Source organism: Lacerta agilis, chromosome 6 (genome assembly GCF_009819535.1).
Source record: "Lacerta agilis isolate rLacAgi1 chromosome 6, rLacAgi1.pri, whole genome shotgun sequence".
Taxonomy (NCBI): domain Eukaryota; kingdom Metazoa; phylum Chordata; class Lepidosauria; order Squamata; family Lacertidae; genus Lacerta; species Lacerta agilis.
Window position 1 is genome coordinate 5188943 of NC_046317.1, and position 13949 is coordinate 5202891.

Below are 13949 nucleotides of genomic sequence, written 5' to 3' on the forward strand. Positions count from 1 at the left end.
GAATCTAATTGAATAGGCTCTCTGTCTTGTTTTTCACTGTGGGTGAAAACGTGTATACCATTAGATTTTGTATAGGCATACCTGAACCCCATTGGAGGTGGCCAGGTCAGAGCTAAAGTAGAGGTACCCATATTAGGTAGGACAGGTAAGGAGATGATAGATAGATAGATAGATAGATAGATAGATAGATAAGATAAGATAGAAACACACACACATACACACACACACACACACAGAGAGAGAGAGAGAGAGAGAGAGAGAGAGAGAGAACTCAATGTCTAATTATATTATGCTTAGAAATTGGGCTGGCTATCTCTCCTGCTCAACTAAACACATTTGCTGACCAGTGTATTCCTGCACTCAGCATACTGGAATCTAGTTTTTTGATTGTGGATTTACTTGCATTTACTATTGGAAATCCCATTACAGATGAAATTAAAACTAATTTTAACACTTTACTATAGCTTAGAAGAGAAGTGTGGTTGCCTAGGCACTATGTTGAGAATTATTAAGGATGGAACACTTTTTGAAATTACTTTTCAATGAAGCCCTTCTAGGCTCTGGGTGGTTCAGGATGTTTTGCTATGAGGAACTCCAACTACTTGCCCAGATCGTTTTAGCACTCAATGATTACATGGCAGGGTGTGCAAGGGTGGGCAGCTAGTATTAACACACTTAATGCTTTTACTGAAAAGAACGGCAACGAAATAACTAGCAATTACTGATACTAAAAATAATCAGAGGTATATTGAGAAATGTCAAAAAACCAACCCACACTTGTTATCCCTTTGCTGGAATTATATTTGTGATTCTTCCTGCCCCCCCCCCTGGTGAGGGGAAGTAGATTGCATTCTATCTACAGTATATCAGAAAAGCTTTTGAATGCTGTGGTGTTTCAAAGCTGGGCTGATTTTATGACTTTGTGAGGATCTACATTTGTGTTCTTTTTTTAAAATAATATTTATTAATTTTTTAACATAACAAAAAGCAAATTATCAACATAAAAACTAAAATAACAACAACATTAACAAAAAACAAAAAAACACAACAAAATAACAACTTATTACTTCTATGAAAAATATATCGATTTTCCCTCTCATCTTTATAGGACTTCCTCCTGTCTCCTCCTCCTGCGTCCGCCGTGCATATCTTTTTCGTAACTTCCCAATCTATATAATTCTAATCTATTTTCCAAACAACTTATTCATTTATATCGCTTATCCCCTATCTTATATTATAACCATATCTAATTAATTCATTCTATCTCTTATCTTAACATATCATCTTGCATCCTAAAATAACTAATTTCTAATCTACAGCCTATTTTATCCTCAAAATATATCTAACTTTCAATCTTACAATACTCCTTTAAATACATTTTCCCCATTCTTTCTCCACCGCGTCGTCTCTCTGGTCACAGATTTTCCCGGTCATTTCTGCGAGCTCCATATAGTCTACATTTGTGTTCTTAAGCAGGGGAGGAAAAAGAGAGAAGACAGAAAGAAAGATGTGACCATCTAGCTCCGGACTTCTGACTAAAGTGCCTTCTCCCTTCCCCAACTGCCACTGCTGGTCTCTTTGAGGACCCTGAAGAGAGCTCTAGTTTTTCAGAAGGTCTGCCACGCCCCTTGTAGCTTGTCATGGCTGGTTTATTGTATAGCTTGAATTATTTTAGAATTTCAGTGTAAACTGCTTTGTAAGGTCTGGCTGAAAAGCTGTACATAAATATCTACAAGACAATAAAGTCTATTTAGGATCAAAATCAATGCATGCTTCACTGTATTTTGAACCAGATGTTTGTAGGTATTGGCTTAGATCCTTTTTTTGTATTTAATGCCAAACAGCAATTGATAGTCATCCCAGAGATGAAAGCCGCCTCTCTTAGATCTGCTGTTCTTCATAGTTTCATGGCTGTAGATTCAGTTGAAAGGTTCCTTGTATTGACTCTTTGCAGACTCAACTCATTCACTCACTCACTTACTCTCCTTGTCCTCTCCCTTGTGTTGAAGTTTGTCATCAAATGGGAGAAGCATTTTGATACAGCAACAAAGAATTCATAAGGAAACTGAATTTTGTCCATGTTCTTCCTGACCAGGGATGCCTGGGGAAAATGGAAGTGCTGTTTATTACCTTTAAAGTCATAAACAGCTTGGGACCAAGTTACTTGAAGGATGGTCTCATCTTGTGCTAATGTCTCCATCACATCGTATCAGCTGTTGTACCTCTCTTGCATGTACCATTGCTTTCTGAGGTGCAGTTTGTTGCAACATGTGACAGGGTTTCTCCCTGAAAGTGGGGGCCAACCACCATCACCTCCCTGGATCTGGCTGGGGAAATTAGTGTTGTGGAGTCGGATCTCCTTTATGAATATTTCTTGCCACTTCAGTTTAGTGCAGTGGCAGGAGGCAATTTTTTCTGTATTAACACTTACCCCACACCAGCACGCACCCTAGACATGGTGGTTAAGATTTGGACGGACGTAACAAGTCTTATAGAGCAGATAAATGTGAAAAGCCCAGCAGCTCAAATCCTATTATGCGGGGACTTTAATGCCTACACCAGGGATGGCCCAGAAGAAGAAGAAGAAGTAGAAGAGTTTGGATTTGATATCCCGCTTTATCACTAACCAAAGGAGTCTCAAAGCAACTCACATTCTCCTTTCCCTTCCTCCCCCACAACAAACACTCTGTGAGGTGAGTGGGGCTGAGAGACTTCAGAGAAGTGTGACTAGCCCAAGGTCACCCAGCAGCTGCATGTGGAGGAGCGGAGACGCGAACCCGGTTCCCCAGATTACGAGTCTACCACTCTTAACCGCTACACCACACTGGCTCCCTGAAGGAAGTCTAACGTCACAAGGCATAGACCTGGATGACATTTCCCCCTTTACTCGCACTTCCAGGGACAAGAGTGTTAACCCTCAAGGACTGAAACTTCTAGAAGGGGTCTTTCTACATGAATTCTTAATATCAAATGGATGTCCAGCTGACGCCTCTAAGGGCCAACTTACTTATTTAGATAGTAAGGCAGAAAGTGTCATAGACTATTTTATAGTTCCACCTCCACTCTTCAGCTTGGTGAAAACAGTAGATGTGTTGGTAATAACTGAAAGTGATCATTTCCTGCTCTCAGTTACTTTAGCTCCTTTCTTGGAGTGTCAGCTCCCTGCAGAGACAATGTGTACAGTTGGCGAATCCTTGGGCACGTCAAGAGTGAAATGGTCTTTGAAGGTGAATGATGAAATACACAGGATCCTGGCGAGTGATGAGGGGTTTCTCCCTGGTAGATTCTTGCATTATCTTCCTCTCTATTTGTGCTCACTGGCAAATGAATACAGTGGTTTGTTGTTGTTGTTCAGTCGTTCAGTCGTGTCCGACTCTTCGTGACCCCATGGACCAGAGCACGCCAGGCACCCCTATCCTTCACTGCCTCTCGCAGTTTGGCCAAACTCATGCCAGTCGCTTCAAGAACACTGTCCAACCATCTCATCCTCTGTCGTCCCCTTCTCCTTGTGACCTCCATCTTCCCCAACACCAGGGTCTTTTCCAGGGAGTCTTCTCTTCTCATGAGGTGGCCAAAGTACTGGAGCCTCAACTTCAGGATCTGCCCTTCCAGTGAGCACCCAGGGCTGATTTCTTTAAGGATGGATAAGTTTGATTTTTTTGCAGTCCATGGGACTCTCAAGAGTCTCCTCCAGCACCATAATTCAAAAGCATCAATTCTTCGGCGATCAGTCTTCTTTATGGTCCAGTTCTCACTTCCATACATTACTACTGGGAAAACCATAGCTTTAACTATACGGACCTTTGTCGGCAAGGTGATCTCTCTGCTTTTTAAGATGCTGTCTAGGTGTGTCATTGCTTTTCTCCCAAGAAGCAGGCGTCTTTTAATTTCGTGACTGCTGTCACCATCTGCAGTGATCATGGAGCCCAAGAAAGTAAAATCTCTCACTGCCTCCATTTCTTCCCCTTCTATTTGCCAGGAGGTGATGGGACCAGTGGTACCTCGGGTTAAGTACTTAATTCATTCCGGAGGTCTGTTCTTAACCTGAAGCACCACTTTAGTTAATAGGACCTCCCGCTGTCGCTGCGCCACCAGAGCACAATTTCTGTTCTTATCCTGAAGAAAAGTTCTTAACCTGAAGCGTTATGTCTGGGTTAGCGGAGTATGTAACCTGAAGCGTATGTAACCCGAGGTACCACTGTACTCATTCATTCATTCATTCATTCAGTTACATTCACGTGCTGTCCCTATAACATAACTTTTGGGGGGCGGCTTACAATGAATAAAAGCAACTGAAAGACAAAGTAAGACATAAACCCATTCTTTAAAAAAGTGAAAAGAGACTACTTAAAAGCAAAACACGTCACATTCCCCACATTAAAAAGGTTTAAAACGAGAGGACCAATTTGCTTAGGATTTAAAAGCCTGGCATGAACAGAGAGGTCTAGTGCCAAAAGGACCACAAAGATGGCACCAGGCAAGGCCGCCTGGAAAGACTGTGCCATAACCGGGATTCTACTACTGAAGAGGCCCTCTCCCTGGTAGTTTAAGCAAACTTTGGATTGTGAGGTTGCCTTATTTAATTTATTGTACAGTTAGTTTTTCCTCTTGCTCTTTGATTCTGCATTTAGTCTGAAAATGGCAGCTCCCCAGCATGCACATTTGATGAAGTAGATACTGTTTTTCCTTTTTGTAATTAAATATCAACGTAAAAGCACGTGATCGAAAAATGCATGTCAATAAGTTTATTTTCTGTTTGTGTATATATTTTGATTCTCCTTTAAAATTGTGTTTGAATCATAGAACGTTATTGTTTTATGCCTCCCTTTTATATTTTGCAAGCTGCTTCAAGCATCACCTTTTTGGATGGAAATAGTGGGGTATATCTTTGTATCTTACTTACCGGTATATCTTTGTAAATTTGTCTGGCTGTAGATTGTCTGAGGACAATTCAAAAAACCACAACTCTGCACACAGCTTTTCCTGTCTTAGTTTGTAAGGCCTCTGTGGGAAAGTTTCTGGCTTCCTTGGCCCTGCCTGTAACCTGCAGGGGAACTAGGTTCTGCCTTATAAATTTAAGGAACAATGTCCATGCCATGAAAACATGAGTTGAATTGTCTCACCCCCGCTGCCTTTCAAATTTTAGTTCTGTGATTATAACTGTGCAATCTAAGGAGGTGTTTCATTCTTCTTTCAACCTCGTGGCATTTAGCAGTTAGGAATAACCTCTTGTACATTGAAGGAAGGAAAGTTTGGGAGGAGTAGATTACATGTGGCTACAGAAGCCCATTGCTAAAAGGTGCTTAGAGTGTGATGGTTGACCCCCTTGCCATCTCAGATACAGAAAGCGAGTACATACACACCCCAGCAGGCGAAAGTAATTTACAAAGCTTCTGTGTATATATCAGTTTTGAAGTGTGTGAATCGTCTTAGAAGTGGCAAATGGAACCGGTGCACTAAAGTCATCCTCACAGAAGTCCCGTGAGTGCTAGTTTCAGAGGAAAATGCCCTTTTCCTAACCCCTAGAACAGTGAGACACTTTTATTTTCTGAATTAAAGTAAAAAGACATGCATCACTCCTCCATTCAGAAAGGCTTGCTTTCAGAGTAAGTGCTTGAACACCCATCTCTCAGAAGCGTATGATACCTACGTTTCTACAGGAGTTACAAATAGTTGGTTGCACTGTGATTAGAAGGAGCTAAGAGCAGAGACATCACCTTGCCAACAAAGGTCCGTATAGTTAAAGGTATGCTTTTCCCAGTAGTAATGTATGGAAGTGAGAGCTGGACCATAAAGAAGACTGATTGCCGAATAATTGATGCTTTTGAATTATGGTGCTGGAGAAGACTTGAGAGTCCCATGGACTCCAAAAAGATCAAACTTATCCATCCTTAAAGAAATCAGCCCTGAGTGCTCACTGGAGTTGTAATGTATTAATGTAATGTATAAAGGTAAAGGGACCCCTTACCATTAGGTCCAGTCATGGATGACTCTAGGGTTGTGGCGCTCATCTCGCTTTATTGGCTGAGGGAGCCGGCGTACAGCTTCCGGGTCATGTGGCCAGCATGACTAAGCCACTTCTGGCAAACCAGAACAGCACACGGAAACGCTGTTTACCTTCCCGCCAGAGCGGTACCTATTTATCTACCTGTACTTTGACGTACTTTCGAACTGCTAGGTTGGCAGGAGCAGGGACTGAGCAACAGGAGCTCACCCTGTTGCGGGGATTCGAACCGCCGACCTTCTGATCGGCAAGCCCTAGGCTCTGTGGTTTAACCCACAGTGCCACCCGCATCCCTAATGTAATGTATAAGTTGTTTTAAATACAACTTGATTGCATAAAAGATGCCTCATCAGAAGATCTCAGAGCCAGTGTGGTGTAGTGGTTAAGAGTGGTAGACTTGTAATCTGGTGAACCGGGTTCGCGTCTCCGCTCCTCCACATGCAGCTGCTGGGTGACCTTGGGCTAGCCACACTTCTTTGAAGTCTCTCAGCCCCACTCACCTCACAGAGTGTTTGTTGTGGGGGAGAAAGGGAAAGGAGAATGTTAGCCGCTTTGAGACTCTTTCGGGTAGTGATAAAGCGAGATATCAAATCCAAACTCCTCTTCTCTCTTCTTATTCTTCTTCAAGACAATTCACAAGATAATATACTATTAGAACAATTATATGATACAATGCAATTAACAAGTCTGATACAGTACCTGTATAATAAAGGTAGGGAAGTGAATTCTAATGTACAAAACAACATTGAGACTGGGTGGCTGGACAACGGATAATGGTAGAGGTAAGGAGAGAGACTGTACAATTAAAAAAGGAAGAGTGAGCAGAGAAAACAGCAATTCTAACCTTTCCCCCAAAGGAGGCATATTACACCTGTCCTTTAAGCCCTGGATGAAAGCTGCTTTCCTTGACTCACCCCAACCAGAAGTGATGCTCAATGAGCTCCTTTGAGCTTGGCTTCTGGGTAACTGGGCCAGATAATCTTTTAAGCCTTTCGTGAGTTTAATACTCATCCTTGCTTTGAGAATCCCTGGCGTTTCACAAGTTGACAGACGAGGCCATTTAACAGATGAGAGAAGAGCAAAATCTTTGCAGCCTGTGCTGAATAATGGCAAAGTAAGGGCCAATTCATGTGGCCGTTTTTGAGCTGGGTGGATTAACCTCCCTGTTGTGACTTTTTGTCCCTTTTAGTCATTATGTGTTCTTGAGAAATCGGCTTGAGTAGGCAAGGTTTGCAGTCAGTTACCATGTCCTGTAACAAATCAAAATGGGTGGGTGGGGGGGGTAACATTGCATGGAAGCGGTTTCTCAAGGCCAATTCATAAATTTCAGGGAATCAGCACAATACTTGGTGACATAATTCCCTCTCTCAGAAATGATGAATTGGCCTAAGTGGGAGGTGTCCACTAAGTGTTCTAGGAAGAAGCATTCTGAAAAGTTTGGGTAACTGCATGTTATTTGAAGGAGTTAATTTGTGTCTCCACTTGGGCTCTTGGTAGCAGCCAAAATATATGGCCAGTTGACTAATCTCTCCATCACATCGCTTATCTTCTTCCCATTGCTTCTTTTTAATTCCTAAGGCCCTCAGCATCCCTTGGCTTCTGCATCTTTGGCACATCCCTAAGCTAAATAGTTTGCCAACTAATTTCTTCTATAGTTTCTCAAACACTTGTAATTATTTTTTTTTAAAAAAACAAACAAACGAGTGCCAATTTAAAACACATTTTATAAAGCAGAGCAGCTAAGCAACTGGCTCTCAGCTGGCTTGCAGATGGTCGAAGAAGATGAGGTGAGGGTAATTACTTTTTCATTTTTCATTTTTCTCTTTGTTCACATCCTGTAGCAGCCTTGTTCAGGAAGCGGAATGAAGGTACTTTAGTTTTGCGTGCTTTTTGGTAACCTCTTGATCAACGATATTAAAAATAGCACAATGAATTTGTATTGGAACTCTGGCTGAGTTGAACGCTCTCACCCCCTGTATGCAGGTCACAGATGTGGGGGGGAAAGCATTTTGGCATTTATGCCGGGCAGATGAGTTTCTAGGCTTAACGTTTAGTTCTGACAGCAGTTTCTTAAGTAGTAAGAAGCCCTCATTTTACAGTCAGCTTTTTTGTGCTACCTTCAAATACAACATCGTTTGTATCCAGAGATGACTGTTTGCTGCTGGCTGTTAGCCATTCTACCAGGTTCTAGGTATGCCTACAATATCTGCTTCTTCTTTTTTGCTTTTAAAACCAAGCACTCCACCTTGCCCATTTTGCTTCGGAGGCTTCTAGCACTGACACCTGTAACCATTCTCTCCCTAGGCGTCATTGGCATGTATGTTTCTTTGGCTTCTATGAATGGCTATCCATTGTTTGGTTTTCCCCCTGTCTTCATTTGGTCCATTTTCACCCTCATCCCAGCCCCTGTTAGTTTTTTTTCCCAGGGATCATTTTAAAAGCTGTTTTGCCATATTTTTAATTTTAGGCTGGTTCTCCTTTGAATGGAACACGTTCTGTTTGTGGATCATATCTGCAAGTTGTATTTGTTGTAGATTTATGTGGCTTATTTTGTCAGTACTTAAAAATGAAATCTATTTCTGAGTAAAGTTGTTATGTCCTTGTTTTTACTTCCCTTCATCGTAAGGTAGCCTGACACTTTTGACTTGATGGTACAGTGGTACTTTGGTTTTTAAGAACAGCCCTGTTTACGAACTATTTGGTTACGAACTCTGCAAAACGGAAGCAGTGTCCCGGTTCCAAACTTTTTTGTTGTTGTTCAGTTGTTCAGTCGTGTCCGACTCTTCGTGACCCCATGGACCAGAGCATGCCAGGCACGCCTATCCTTCACTGCCTCCCGCAGTTTGGCCAAACTCATTTTAGTAGCTTCGAGAACACTGTCCAACCATCTCATCCTCTGTCGTCCCCTTCTCCTTGTGCCCTCCATCTTTCCCAACATCAGGTCTTTTCTAGGGAGTCTTCCCTTCTCATGAGGTGGCCAAAGTACTGGAGCCTCAACTTCAGGATCTGTCCTTCTGGTGAGCACTCAGGGCTGATTTCTTTGAGAATGGATAGGTTTGATCTTCTTGCAGTCCATGGGACTCTCAAGAGTCTCATCCATCCATAATTCAAAAGCATCAATTCTTCGGCGATCAGCCTTCTTTATGGTCCAGCTCTCACTTCCATACATTACTACTGGGAAAACGATAGCTTTAACTATACAGACCTTTGTCGGCAAGGTGATGTATTTGCTTTTTAAGTTGCTGTCTAGGTTTGTCATTGCTTTTCTCCCAAGAAGCAGGCGTCTTCTAATTTCGTGACTGCTGTCACCATCTGCAGTGATCATGGAACCCAAGAAAGTGAAATCTCTCACTGCCTCCATTTCTTCCCCTTCTATTTGCCAGGAGGTGATGGGACCAGTGGCCATGATCTTAGTTTTTTTGATGTTGAGCTTGTAGTTTTTTTTGATGTTGAGTTTGATGTTGCAAACTTTACCTCAGTCTAAGAACGGAAGCCGAATGGTGGAAGGGCACCGGTGGTGGAAGGCCTCATTAGGGAAAGCACCCCTCCGTTTAAGAAAGGTTTCGGTTTAAGAACGGACTTCCTGAACGGATTAAGTTCGTAAACTGAGGTACCACTGTATATTGAGTCAGAACAAGTGAACAGTTGGACTTTGAAAGGTGGATCTTGGTTCAAATACACCCTCACTTGGTTGCCAGTCACTTGTCCCTTCAATATTTTATGTATGTTATTTTCACTACCATAATCATGTAGCAGATAACTTATTATTAGATGGCAAGGTAACACAATATTAATGAAAAAGATTCCATTCTCTCTGGTGCTTCCAGCAGAGAGGATTGTATGTACCCCATTATCTCTTGTCATTTTCGATTTCCTATATTAGCTGGCCAGTAACATAAAGCAATTCTCTCAAATTACTATAGTGAAAAACTATTACTGCATCTCCCTTTGCCATTCCAGATAGAAAATTTAATTTGTCTTCCAAGATCTTGCCCTCAGCTAATTTATGTAGTTCTTAATGTTCCACTTCACAATGAAAATGTATGTTGATCTTAGAAGCACTCTAGAATCTGAATGCACCTTATCAAAACTCCAGCTTCCTCAAATGTGGTTAGATTTCTTAACTGGGAACCCTTGTTTAGTGTTTTTCTAAATAATAATAATAATAATAATAATTGAATTTATAGAAACAAGAATCATGGCAGCAACTGATTATTCATTATTCATTTTACATCTTCTTATGTCCTGGTTTGAGTTTGACCTAGTAGATCTTTACATGCGCATAAATTATGTTCTCTCCACAACTCGAAAAATTTCAATTACTGTTTGGATTAAAATACAAGCAACAAATCACTGCAGCAATTGGAGATTTAATTGGATGCATTAATTCTCTATATTTTTTTCAGATTTTGAGGAAGGTGATTATCAAAGATATTTCAAATGTACAGTATTGCAAATATTCTTTTAAATTGATCCATAAATGAACTTAGGTAACTTATTAGATGCTTCTAGCACTATCCCAGAATTTAATGTATCATGTTTTTAGGTATTCTCTGTCTATCTTTCTCACTTCATCGTGTAAATAATTGGCCCAGTGTGTGCATTTAAATAAGGTGAATGTTTTATTTGATAAATCAACTTGTCACTGTTCAGGCTATTTTCCCCAGAGATGGAAGGCTTTACAAGATGTGATTAAGATAAAGTAAAGCAATAAACACATTTTAACCTGTTCGAAATTTTTACTGGCATTTACTTATAGCATCTAATACTGAACTTCTTATTGGGAATGTAAGTTTTTAAAAAATAAAATAAAATAAACAGCAGTAATGTGCAAGTTTCCCAGTTACACTTACTTTTTCTAGTGCTCTAAAACTATAAGTATCTCAACCCTTTTTAGTGTCTTCTCATACTCGGATAGAACATTTTAGTGCTCACAACTCACTTGTTAGGTAGTTATGCATATTATTTAAAATTCAGATGCCGCACATGCCATTTCTGTGACCTTTTCTTTTTCAATAAAGTTTTGAAAATTACAACTGTGGGGTTGATGGTCACTTTTTAAAATGCATTGGGAGTAGTACCTTGTCCATTCATCTCATTCATTAATAGATTTTTTAGAAGAAAGTTAAGGACACGGGTGGCGCTGTTGTCTAAACCACTGAGCCTCTTGGGCTTGCCGATCAGAAGGTTGGCGGTTCAAATCCCTGTGACGGGGTGAGCTCCCATTGCTCGGTCCCTGCTCCTACCAACCTAGCAGTTTGAAAGCACGTCAAAGTGCAAGTAGATAAATAGGTACCGCTCCAGTGGGAAGGTAAACAGCGTTTCCGTGCGCTGCTCTGGTTTTGTACACTTCTTCAGAAAGCTCATACCAAGAACAAACTTAGTTGGTCTCTAAGGTGCTACTGGAAAGAATTTTTTTATTTTATTATGTTTTAAAAGGGTTTGGTTTGGGTTTTTTTGGGGGGGGTGGGTGGGATAAAGGCTCAGAAAGGGGCGGGGGCGGGGAATGAAAGTAAGTTGTGCAATTAAGAGTAACAGGATAGGCAAGTCAACTTTAGAAGTAAGGACCAGAACTTTGAAATCATGTGCAGGGACTTAAAGCACTGGGAAACAAAAGCATTGCAGTGGGAAGGGGTTTAAACACTACCAGCTAGCGATATAGCAGGAAGCAGAAGGCCCAAAAGAAGAGGAGCGTGGCTCTCAATGCTTTTGAATTACTTAACAGTGTTTTCAGGGTCACCCGGTAATGTTTATTTCTGTATTTTTCCTGTGCGCACTTCCTAGAAACCGGGGTTGCTGTGGGTGTGGATTCACCACCACCTAGTGGTGAAGGTTTGCTTAAATGCCACACTGCTGCTTTTTGCGAAACTCTTCTGTAGAAACGAATCATAGCTCTGACCTTTTGGAATAGTTCGTAAAGATGCTTTGAAAACTAAGATATGTTCATTTCCCCCCTATTTTTTTCCCCAATGGCAGCCAACCACCGTGTCTGTCTTATAGTTCCTTCAGTCTCAGTAGCCTACCTTTTTTTTTCTTTTTCGGTTTTATAACCCCCATTTTGTGATTGTAGATGATGGCTGGAACAAGCTGTGGTGGCCCTCGTGCTCATATTCTCCCTTCTCCTGTTTTTAGATCATGGCTTGTTCTCAGACCATAAGCAAACCACCGTTTCCTGAGTTCAGACATCAGTGAGGACTGTGGTTAGTTTTTAAATAAAAGCATTGCAGTGAGAAGGAGTTTAAGTGCCTTCACAGAAAATGGAGCAGGAGTGAGGAGAAGCATGCAAATCTGAAGCTTGCTTTGGCTCATTCTTGTAGGGGAGAAACTGTGGTTCCCCATTACATCTCAACAGAGTCGATGCCTTCAGTGATTCTTGGTTGATGTTATAAAGAGATGCCATAGCAAGATTGTAAGTTTGGTACAGAAGAAGGTGAGAACTTAGCCACACTGCCACCACGCACCTTTATATTTCCAACTAAGAAAAGAGCAGCTGTTTCCTGTTTATGGGAAAATTAATTATTATTATTATTATTCCCATCTGACTGGGTTGGCCCAGCCACTCTGAACAGCTCCGAACAAAAAATAGTAAAAACACAATACAACATCAAGCACTAAAAACTTCCATAAACAGGGCTGCCTTCAGATGTCTTTTAAAAATCACATAGCTGTTTATCTGTTTGACATCTGCTAGGAAGGGCATTTCACAGGGTGGGCACGACTACCAAAAGGCCCTCTGCCTGGTTCCCTATAACCTCACTTCTTGCAGTGAGGGAATCACCCAGAAGGCCCTTGGAGCTGGACCTCAGTGTTTGGGCTAGACGACGGGGGTAGAGATGCTCCTTGAGGTATACAGGTATACATACATCCGGGCCCTGCTCTGTTGAATTAACTGCTATAATGGCTTTATACCTACTGATAAGTTGTCAGAAGGCTTTTCGGAATTTTTTTTGTTTTGTTTTGTTCTTGAATCCAGCTTGTTTAGATACTGCTGTGGATACTGTATTGCCATTGCTATGGTTTTCAGCTTCTCAATAAGCTGATGACTGATGGGTGGTTTAGTACTATGTGGTGTAGTGGTTAAGACCCCTTCTAGAAGTTTCAGTCCTTGAGGGTTAACACTCTTGTCCCTGGAAGTGCGAGTAAAGGGGGAAATGTCATCCAGGTCTATGCCTTGTGACGTTAGACTTCCTTCAGGGAGCCAGTGTGGTGTAGCGGTTAAGAGTGGTAGACTCGTAATCTGGTGAACCGGGTTCGCGTCTCCACTCCTCCACATGCAGCTGCTGGGTGACCTTGGGCTAGTCACACTTCTCTGAAGTCTCTCAGCCCCACTCACCTCACAGAGTGTTTGTTGTGGGGGAGGAAGGGAAAGGAGAATGTGAGCCGGGATATCAAATCCAAACTCTTCTTCTTCTTCTTCTTCTCCTACTACAGTGGTACATCTGGTTACGCACACTTCGGGTTACGAGCTCCGCTAACCCGGAAGTAGCTGCTCCTGGTTGCGAACTTTGCCCCGGGATGCGAACGGAAATCACGTGCCAAAGGCGCGCCCGCAGCAGGAGACGCCATTAGCGAAAGCGTGCCTCAAGATAAGAACGGTTTCCGGTTACGAATGAACCTCCGGAACGGATTCAGTTTGTAACCAGAGGTACCACTGTAATTGGAATCAATCAGTGAGAAACATACTTCTTGCCTACCCCTTTTCCTCTGTCCTCGTGTGTAGCCAGGAGGAGCAGTTCTCCTGCGTTTCACAGAACCTTGGTTTGCTGTTGTGATAAACCACCATCTCTGGTCTGCATGCACATCCTGGTTAGATTCAAAACAAGCCAACTTCACGCCAAAAAAAGTACTTGTTCAACTCACCAGGAGTCGGATTCCTCCTGCAAGGGGTGTGTGTGTGTGTGAAATGCAGGACCAACCCCAGAGGTGGCTCTGGAAGTTTCCCTGC

The 13949-nt window shown here is 41.9% G+C and overlaps 1 protein-coding gene across 5 annotated transcripts in view; it reads left to right on the forward strand.

Annotated features, from left to right (window-relative positions):
- Positions 1-13949, forward strand: part of RASAL2 (RAS protein activator like 2) — a 241206-nt gene that overhangs the window by 99348 nt on the left and 127909 nt on the right. The window lies entirely within an intron of this gene.